General features: G+C 37.7%; 1 pseudogene; it reads right to left on the bottom strand.

Moving 5' to 3' along the window:
* Nucleotides 1–3,161: 3,161 nt before the first annotated feature.
* Nucleotides 3,162–3,259, bottom strand: LOC124098484 (U6 spliceosomal RNA; annotated as a pseudogene).
* Between the last annotated feature and the right edge of the window lie 7,098 nt (nucleotides 3,260–10,357).

The following is a 10,357-nucleotide window of genomic DNA, read 5'->3' on the forward strand; positions in this document are numbered from 1 at the left end:
GATCAATCCTGTGAAAATATGGGGCTGGAAGAGGAAATGTCTCTGGAGCAGAAGTCCTATGGAAAAACTGAAGATGATACCCTAGATATTATTGAAATCATCTGTAGTAACAGAAGTTTATTCAATGCATTTAACAAAGAGTCATAGACAAAATATGCAATGTGAGAGAAAATACCTGGCTGTGCCAATAACACCTTCCTTCAGCTTCAAACAGGATCAGCCCACAGAACAAAAATACCAAATGTCTTAGTCCTCAGTTCTTTTGTTCCCCACATTCTCTCTTAGCCCCTTCCCTATCTCCACTTGTCCTTTTTTTAATGCACTTTGGATGAGTTGTTCTTAATTTCTGAAGTTAATTGGCTTTAGTGTTAAGTACTTACTTTACTCATCTAGTACCTTTCACAGCAGTCCTCAGATCTTGATTCTCCAAATCCTCCCAGCACCCTGCCCCTTATCTTCTGCTAAATGCCAGTCATGCAACCATTCGGTTCTGCATGGAATAAGATGGTTAACAAAGGGCAATCTCTCAAAGGATCAGCATAATCTCTGTGATTCAGGGTGACTTTACATGGCCTCCAGCACCTTCCTCAAGCTGGCTTATTCCAGATGTGGCTCCCTTTGTATCCCTTGATCTTCTTGATCTTTCTGCCCCACTTGACCTTCATTTCCTCTCTTCTCCTTGCCTTCCTAAATTACAGAAGAAAAATCTTAATGCTTATTGGTTACCTGAGGATATAACTCATAACTCAGACAAATGGAAATAACTCTCCTATTGTTTTTGTACTTGATGTGATGAATTTAAATTATGTTTTAAATTTAAATTTGCAGAAAAGTTTCAAAGAATAGTACACAGAGTTTCCATATCAACTTTACCAAGCATCTCCTAATGTTAAAAACTTATATAAGCATGGTACATTTGTCCAAAATATAAAATTGATGTTGGTATAATACTGTTCACTAAACTTCAGATTTCACCAGTTTTTCCACTATTGTCCTTTTACCATTCCAAGATCTAATCCAGAATAGCATGTTGCATTACTACATGATGATTTTTTTTTTTTTTTTTGGTACCAAGGATTGAACTCAGGGGCACTTGACCACTGAGCCACATTCCCAGTCCCATTTGTTTTTTAAAAATATTTTTAGTTGTAGTTGAACCCAATACCTTTATTTTATTTATTTATTTTCATGTTTCCCTGAGGATCTAACCCAGCGCCTCACACATGCTAGGCGAGTACTCTACCACTGAGCCACAGCCACAGCCCCCTCTAGCCCCATTTTGTATTTTATTTAAAGACAGGGTCTCAGTGAATTGCTTAGCACCTTGCTTTGCTAAGGCTAGCTTTGAACTTGCAATCCTCCTGCCTCAGCCTCCCAAGCCACTAGGATTACAGGCCTGTGCCAACATGCCTGACTATGCATGATGATTTTTAAAGGGTAATTTCCACCTATGCTCCTGTTTCTGTGTGTGTATGCTTGTGTTTTTAATAATACAGATAGAAGGGCTATAATTCAACATGGAAGGCCTTACATCTAGCCTTTTTTAACTAGACACTATTGACAAAATATAGGAGTTGAATTATTGCAGAATATTAAATATCCTTAAGCCTTTCTTTGCGTTTCAACTTGAGCTACATACCAGCTTCACCTGAGGAAAATCTGTAAAATATACATGCTTGTTCCCCACCTCAGATCTATGGAATCAGAATCTCTAGGAAGCAAGAGCCCAAAATCTGTGCTTTCAACACCTCTTCAGTCAAGCCAGAAAAGATTACCTGAGACATTTTTATTTCAGAAGCAAAACCAGGCTCCCAATTTTATATTCCCTAATTTGGGACTTATGTGAATATAGGCATACAATAATTTGTGTTAAATGTTAATGTATTTTAATAGTTTTCTATTTCAGAATATTCCTTCTCTTGTCAATATTATTAAGTGTATATTTCATTGGAATTCTCGCCCCTGAGCACACACTGCTCTGAGCCTTACTCGGTTACAATGTCCTCACTGAACCCAAGCTTTGGAGCCAGATGTCCTTAAGTTCAAGTCCTAGCTCTGACATTTAGGACCCTTACAAAGTTATATAAGCTCTTCGTAACTATTCCCTATCTATAATAAAGGAGAATAATTATTAACATGCAGGATTCCTGTGAACATAATCCACCTGACACACAGAGGTTTTAGATGCAGTATTATACCAAATTGGGGAAACCCTGAAAACCTATGTCATCTGGAAAATTTATAAAACCTGTACAATGTGGAGTGTGAAATATTAAGTCCTATATTTATCTTAGTTTCTGGTATAGGTAGGATTGCCTCCTCATAAGACTTCCAAAGCAACCTCCAATTAAATAGTTCTTCGATATATACTGCCTGCAGAAGAGTCTGACTTATTTGCACTTACAGAGCAAGGAGGCCCCAAAACAAAAATGCTGAAATTGTGAAAGCAAGTGTTAGAAATAGAATTTATCAGGATTCTTCAAATGACTAGCAGTTTTGTGGATGATTTGCAGCTAAAAAACTGTTAACACCTGCTGCTGACACCTCGTTTTGTATCTAATGTACAAGGAACATTCCCCTTTTGAGACTATGCGAGTTTTTTAAAACCTAATTCATTCTGCAAAATGACAGTAAATGTTATCAAAAGCAGTATAGATTTATATACATTTGATTGTAAAACCTAGCACAAAGTGCGTTACCTTAAGTTTCTAAGAAACAACTTGGAAAAGTGGGAAAACATGTTTACAACTTGTCACAAGAGGTTAGTTCTAAATGAGGAGACTTTCTTGTTTGTAATAATCAGTTTTACTTTGTTTATGCATTATTTGTTTCCACTTCAAATCTTGAAAATGTTAAGAGGGTACAGGAATAGGTTAGAAAACATCCAAATAAAAGATAGGCCAAGTCCTGCTGTTGCCAAAACATGAGACAGTTTGCCAAGATAAGAGTCATTGGCTCCTTCCTACAGGTCTTTCTCCAAATTTTTGTTTTCACTAAATACTGTATTAAAGAAGCTTACATATGACACTTCCTTCCCTAGACCACTCGTTAATGGGTCCTTTTCAATACATATCAAAAAAGCTTCACTGTGGTCTCTATGTCTTGCACATGGACATATTCCAAGTGTCTAGACTAGCATTTGACACATAATGGTTGTTCCTAAATAAGTGCTGGATGAGTAAGTGTCATCCTTATGCAGGGGCCATACTAGTCTTCTCTGTATCATTCCAATTTTCAGTATATGGCTGATGGAGCAATCCCTAGACGAGTATGTGAAGGACAGAAACTATTCCCCACATTGTAAATATATCATATCATTTCATTGTTATGCTATGAGATATGCAAACTGCTTTCATCTCTATGTTACAGTGAACAATCTAGTCATAAATGAGGAGACTTCCCAAGTTACACAGCCAGGAAATAGATGGCAGGAGACCTCAAAGCCTGTGTGCTGCCATCTTGTCCTGGCATTCTGGGACATGCATGTGTACATTTAGAATATGTTCAGGAAATGTGGGGGCACTGGGGAAATGCAGCAGTGTGATGGCAGAATGCACTATCAACAGGAGCACCCCACATGCTGTTCTCACTCGACAAACCCCCCTCCCTTTTTGTTCTCTTCTTTTGCCTTGCCGGATTTGTCTTGTCTTCTCCTTAGTAGCTTTTCTAAGGATTTAAAATTAAATGACTAACCATCAAAGAGGAAATCTTTAGTTATTTTTATATGCAATTCATTTGTTGTTTCTATATTTGATTAGTTAAATATAGATATATTTTTTTCTTATCTGTCCCCATACACACATTCACATAACTGTGACTCCTTTAGAAAATCCTGAGATTATCCTTGGTGGACTTTCCAACACTGTCAAATTCTCCCAGAAACTTTTTCTTAATTTTTCATTAGTGTAGAAATACCAACTAACATTTAATGAATGAAATCTAAGGGTTTGAAAGATTTACTGAAAGTTTCAAACCTCCTCCCTGATGTTCTAGGACTGTGTCAACATAGGTAGGAAGAAGGGGAGAGCTAAGGGCGTTTAAGATCATATAACCTTAGGAGTGGAGGAGACTCGAGTTCTTCTAGCCCTAACCCCTCATTTACACATATAAAAGTGGAATTTAAAACCAACTGTAGAACGAAGGGGACTTGCCAGCCTGTTATTTGGATGATTTTAATAATAACAAACTATCATGGGGGAAACATTCATATGCATAAGAAAGGGTTTTTTAGGTTTCAGAGGTTGGCATCCTTTAATAACTACCTCTTTTTTAGAGTTTACCCAGCAATGGAAAATTCCTGTGTAAGAAGAATTATTTTTCAGATAAATGACATAAAATAAATTTAGTAAGTAATCATTTGGGGGTATCATTTGTTTTAGGGAAGAAGAATTTTTTAAAAAATTTGTTTTAAAGAAAAGAAAACCTTAAAGCCAGAGGTAAGAGTAATGCACAAAAGCACATGCCATCAAACACTGGGGAGGGGGTGGGATCTAACTTAAAGCAATCTTCCTGGTAAGCAAAATAAAGAGAGGAAATCTGATTAACTCCAAGATTCATAATTGTGGTCATATATAAACAAACCAGTTTTCAAGATACTGGAGAAGATTCTGTGATCAAAAGAACTGAGAGATATTTCTTGTCTAGGTAATGAGGGTCTGCAATTTGCAATATACTTTGGTAAGACAGAAAACATAAGCTGAATGCTATTTTCACTGAATTTATAATGCAGTTGAAAAAGACATAAAAAGTTGACTATTTAATGGATGAAAATGAATGAGTACTGTAACAATGAGTCCGAATCAGAAGTACCCCTCGTTTGTAGTATTACTCTGCAAAATTTAAGTTGCCTATTGTCAACAGAGTTTGGAAAACATTGAATGGAAAATTCCAGAAATAAATACTTTGTATATTTTAAATTGTGCATTGTTTTAACGAGAGTGATGAAATTTCACACTGTCCAGCTCTATCCCACTCAGGAAATGAATCATTCCTTTGTCCAGTGTATACACACTGTATATGCTACTCACCTGTTAGTCATTTAGTAGATTACAAAGTCGTCAGATTGACTGTTGCAGTATTAGTATGTTGTTTTAATTATTCTATTTTATTATCAGTTATTTTTTGTTAATCTCTTACTATGCCTAACTTGTAAGTTAAATTTTATCAGAGGCACATGTGTATAGGAAAAAAAATACTATATATAGGTTTTGGTTCTATCTGTGGTTTCAGATATCCAGTAGGGGTCTTGAAAGTATCCACTACAGATAGGGGGAAACTATATACAGTTTTTCAGATTACAGAAAAACAAAGAATCCTGAATGGAGGGTTTTAGAAACACTTCATGGAGGAAGTAGCCTGTTGACAGGCTTTAAAGTCTGCCCAGACTTGCAAAGCAAAAGGTTAGGAGAAATATGGAATGAAAGAATTGGGTGGCCAAAGAAACAAATTCTTTTCCTGATTGTCAGACATTGCAATGTCTATACTACTGTGTGACAATGACAGAGATTTCGACTCTATCATCTAAAATTGCCATCAATAAACATTGACTAATGTGTGTGTGTGATACTTACCAAAACCACACTTAGACATTTGGTAACTTGAGGATTTTTTTAAAAATAAAAAGGCAAGGTACATTAACAATGTCTCAGCATAAAGGGAACATTGATATCTCATCTGTAGAAGTCTGTGATCTTTTGGATGGAAACTCTGAACAATGTGTAAATGGGAGTTGCTCAACAGTATGCATTGCTGTGTAGGAGTAGAAAAGGATCCTTGAGTTTGACTTGAAAGCCTTCTTATGAAATATGAAACTAGCAACCAAAAGGATTAATCCCACCAGTGATGCAGGAGGAAATGCTTACTGTCTGGAAGTCCTTGTCCTTGAGGTAGCACATATATTCTTACAGAAATCCTGTACAAAACTCCAAAAAGAGTTAATATCCAATAAGTTCATATAAATTTTTCAAAAGAGCCAAGACAATTGTATTTTACCTTGACTTTTGATTCTCCCAAACTATTTGTGTAGTTAGCTTTTTGTTGCTGTTATAAAATACCTGAGATAGGTAATTCAAAAGGAGAAAAGATTTATTTTGCCTCATGGTTGCAGAAATTCCAGTATATGGTCACTTAACTCTTAGTTTCTGGGCCTGTGGCAAAGCAGTACAACATGGCTGGAGCATGTGGTGAATCAAAGCTATTCACCTCATGGTAGCTGGGAACAAAGAGAGATGAAGGGGCCAGGTTTTAATATGGCCTTCCAGGGCACACTTAAAGCAAACTACTTCCTCAAACTAGCTCCAACTCCTAAAGTTTCCACTACCTCCCAATAGCCCATTAAGTTATGAATCCATAAATGGATTAATCCATTGATGGGGTCAGAGACCTTAACTATCTCCCAAACGATTCACCTCTGAACACTGTTGCATTAGGGACCAAACCTTCAACCCATGATCTTTTGGGAATATTTCCAATTCAAACCATAGCATAATCTATGAACAGAATTTATTTTTCTTTTTGTTTTTCTATTTCTCTTTCTTTAGTGCTGCTAGGGGATTGAACTGTGGACCTTGTGAATGCAATGCATGTGCTCTGCCACTGAGCCATTTCTTAGACCCAGAATTTGGATATTTTAGGAAAATGGGCTCCCTAGTTTTGGGAGAGGAGCATTGAGAAATGTCACTGTGAGAAAAAGAAAGGTGGCTGTCAGCCTAGATAGATCAAAGCTCCTAAGAAGCTAAGAAGTACAAAATGATAGTGTTTCAGCTCCATATGATGTTGTTGTTGAAGACAGGTGTAATACAAAGCTGAAGATAGTTAAGGCATTATGTTTCAGCCCCAAATTTGGTAGGGAATTATGATTCTTAAAATAACATTCTTCCCAAGGATTTTATACTGTCATGTAAAATGATCATCCCAAACAATGGTCTGTAAGCCCCATTTTGTAATTTCATTGTAAAAGATAATGGAGTGTAAGCAAGGAATCCACTACTCTATGGAGAAATGTGCCATTTAATTGTATTGCTGATAAAGCAATTTGAAAAAGTAAACTTTCCCCCAGCTTAGATTAAGTTGTGCCTTTCAAATGAGGTCTTTCAGATACCAAGTTTCCACAAAGGGGCCTGATCATTTCTTACAGGAACACAGGATAGCAAACACAATTAAGAATAAAAAATGAGATTCACCAGCACTGTGGTACACACCTGTAATCCCATGAAGGAGCCAGGTTACTCAGAAGGCTGGAGGAGGATTGCAAGTTCAAGGCCATCCTTCATGAAATAGCCAGACTCAGTCTCAAAGTTAAAAATTAAAAAAAAAATCTGGGGATCTAGCTCAGTAGTAGAGTGCCTGTGAGTTCAATCCCCAGTAGTGAAGAAAGGAAAGAGAGAGAGAGAGAGAGAGAGAGAGAGAGGAGACTTCTTTTGAGTATAGGAGAAAATCAGTCCAAGCTTTTTATTCTAAACGAAGGTAAAATGCAGATCTTATGGCAGCCACCATCATAAAGGGGCAAGTATCACCTGAGTTCTTTTTTTTTTTTTTTAATTTTTATTGTTGGTTGTTCAAAACTTTACATAGTTCTTGACATATCATATGTGTGTATACATTTTAAAACACAATAGGAGAGAACACAAACATTTTTAAAGCCTGCAAGCCAATACAAGCTGGCTTTGAACTCATCGATCCTTCTGTCTCCAGCCACTGAGATTACAGGCATATGCCATGGCACCCGGTTAACAGTATATATATATATATATATATTTTTTTTTATTGTTGGTTGTTCTAAACATTACATAGTTCTTGATATATCATCTTTCACACTTTGCTTCAAGTGGGTTATGAACTCCCATTTTTAGCCCATATACAGATTGCAGAATCACATCAATTACACATCCATTGATTTACATATTGCCATACTAGTGACTGTCATGTTCTGCTACCTTTCCTATCCTCTACTATCCCCCCTCCCCTCCCCTCCCCACCCCTCTTCTCTCTCTACCCCCTCTATTGACCTTCATTTCTCCCCCTTGTATTATTTTTCCCTTTCCCCTCATTTCCTCTTGTATGTTCTTTTGTATAACCCTGAGGGTCTCCTTCCATTTCCATGCAATTTCCCTTTTCTCTCCCTTTCCCTCCCACCTCTCATCTCTGTTTAATGTTAATCTTCTTCTCATGCTCTTCGTCCCTACTCTGTTCTTAGTTACTCTCCTTATATCAAAGGAGACATTTGGCATTTGCTTTTTAGGGATTGGCTAGCTTCACTTAGCATAATCTGCTCTAGTGCCATCCATTTCCCTGCAAATTCTATGATTTTGTCATTTTTTAATGCAGAGTAATACTCCATTGTGTATAAATGCCACATTTTTTTAATCCATTCGTCTATTGAAGGGCATCTGGGTTGGTTCCAAAGTCTTGCTATTGTGAATTGAGCTGCTATGAACATCGATGTAGCAGTGTCCCTGTAGCATGCTCTTTTTAGGTCTTTAGGGAATAGACCGAGAAGGGGAATAGCTGGGTCAAATGGTGGCTCCATTCCCAGCTTTCCAAGAAATCTCCATACTGCTTTCCAAATTGGCTGCACCAATTTGCAGTCCCACCAGCAATGTACAAGTGTACCCTTTTCCCCACATCCTTGCCAGCACTTGTTGTTGTTTGACTTCATAATGGCTGCCAATCTTACTGGAGTGAGATGGTATCTTAGGGTGGTTTTGATTTGCATTTCTCTGACTGCTAGAGATGGTGAGCATTTTTTCATGTACTTGTTGATTGATTGTATGTCCTCCTCTGAGAATTGTCTGTTCAGGTCCTTGGCCCATTTGTTGATTGGGTTGTTAGTTATCTTATTGTCTAATTTTTGGAGTTCTTTGTATACTCTGGATATTAGGGCTCTGTCTGAAGTGTGAGGAGTAAAGATTTGTTCCCAGGATGTAGGCTCTCTATTTACCTCTCTTATTGTTTCTTTAGCTGAGAAAAAACTTTTTAGTTTGAGTAAGTCCCATTTGTTGATTCTAGTTATTAACTTTTGTGCTATGGGTGTCCTATTGAGGAATTTGGAGCCCGACCCCACCGAATGTAGATCGTAGCCAACTTTTTCTTCTATCAGACGGCGTGTCTCTGATTTGATATCAAGCTCCTTGATCCATTTTGAATTCACTTTTGTGCATGGCGAGAGAAAGGGATTCAGTTTCATTTTGTTGCATATGGATTTCCAGTTTTCCCAGCACCATTTGTTGAAGATGCTATCCTTCCTCCATTGCATGCTTTTAGCCCCTTTATCAAATATAAGATAGTTGTAGTTTTGTGGATTGGTTTCTGTGTCCTCTATTCTGTACCATTGGTCCACCCGCCTGTTTTGGTACCAGTACCATGCTGTTTTTGTTACTATTGCTCTGTAGTATAGTTTGAAGTCTGGTATCGCTATACCGCCTGATTCACACTTCCTGCTTAGCATTGTTTTTGCTATTCTAGGTCTTTTATTTTTCCATATGAATTTCATGATTGCTTTCTCTATTTCTACAAGAAATGCCTTTGGGATTTTGATTGGCATTGCATTAAACCTATAGAGAACTTTTGGTAATATCGCCATTTTGATGATGTTAGTTCTGCCTATCCATGAACAGGGTATATTTTTCCATCTTCTAAGATCTTCTTCTATTTCTCTCTTTAGGGTTCTGTAGTTTTCATTGTATAAGTCTTTCACCTCTTTTGTTAGTGTTGTACAAGATTACATCAGGAACATACATTGTGATGCTTTCTGTTTGGGGTTCCATTTGTCATTTATTTGTGGATAATTCAGGTAATCTCACTTTTAGGCATTTCTTCCCTCGTCTCCTAAAATGGGGCTGACATTTAACCCTTCATTGTGTTAAACCTCTCTCTATTCACTGGTTTCATAAGAAAGCGTGAAACATTTTTCCATGGAATTCTGGGGGGTAATTCAATATCATTGTGTTCTGTGGTGAACACACTCTGAAAATGATCGCCATAATCCCTGATTCCTGGTGTTCCCCCCCCATTGTCTGATGCCCTGACCTTGAAAATATAAGCAGGACCTTTCATTGTTTCCTGCCAGTGTGCCACTACAGAGTTGGTCAGACCTCTGTGACAACACATATGTGATTATGTGGTTAGGTAACATAAGTTTGCGGTGGATGTCTTCCTGGCACCCTCCTTTTCCTTGATGGCTTTAATGAAACAAATGGCCATGTTGAAGAACCCCACATGGCTAGGAACTGGTGGTGCCCTTTAGGAATCCGGGGTGGGAGACGTGTAGCTGAGAGCCACCAAGGAGTGAATTTTGCCAACAATCCAATGAGCAAGGAAGCAGCAGGTCCTTCCATCTCAGAGGAGAGTGCAACCTTGG

Source organism: Marmota monax, unplaced genomic scaffold (assembly GCF_021218885.2).
Source record: "Marmota monax isolate L192 unplaced genomic scaffold, Marmota_monax_Labrador192_F-V1.1 WCK01_AAM20220418_F8-fsc00117, whole genome shotgun sequence".
Classification (NCBI taxonomy): domain Eukaryota; kingdom Metazoa; phylum Chordata; class Mammalia; order Rodentia; family Sciuridae; genus Marmota; species Marmota monax.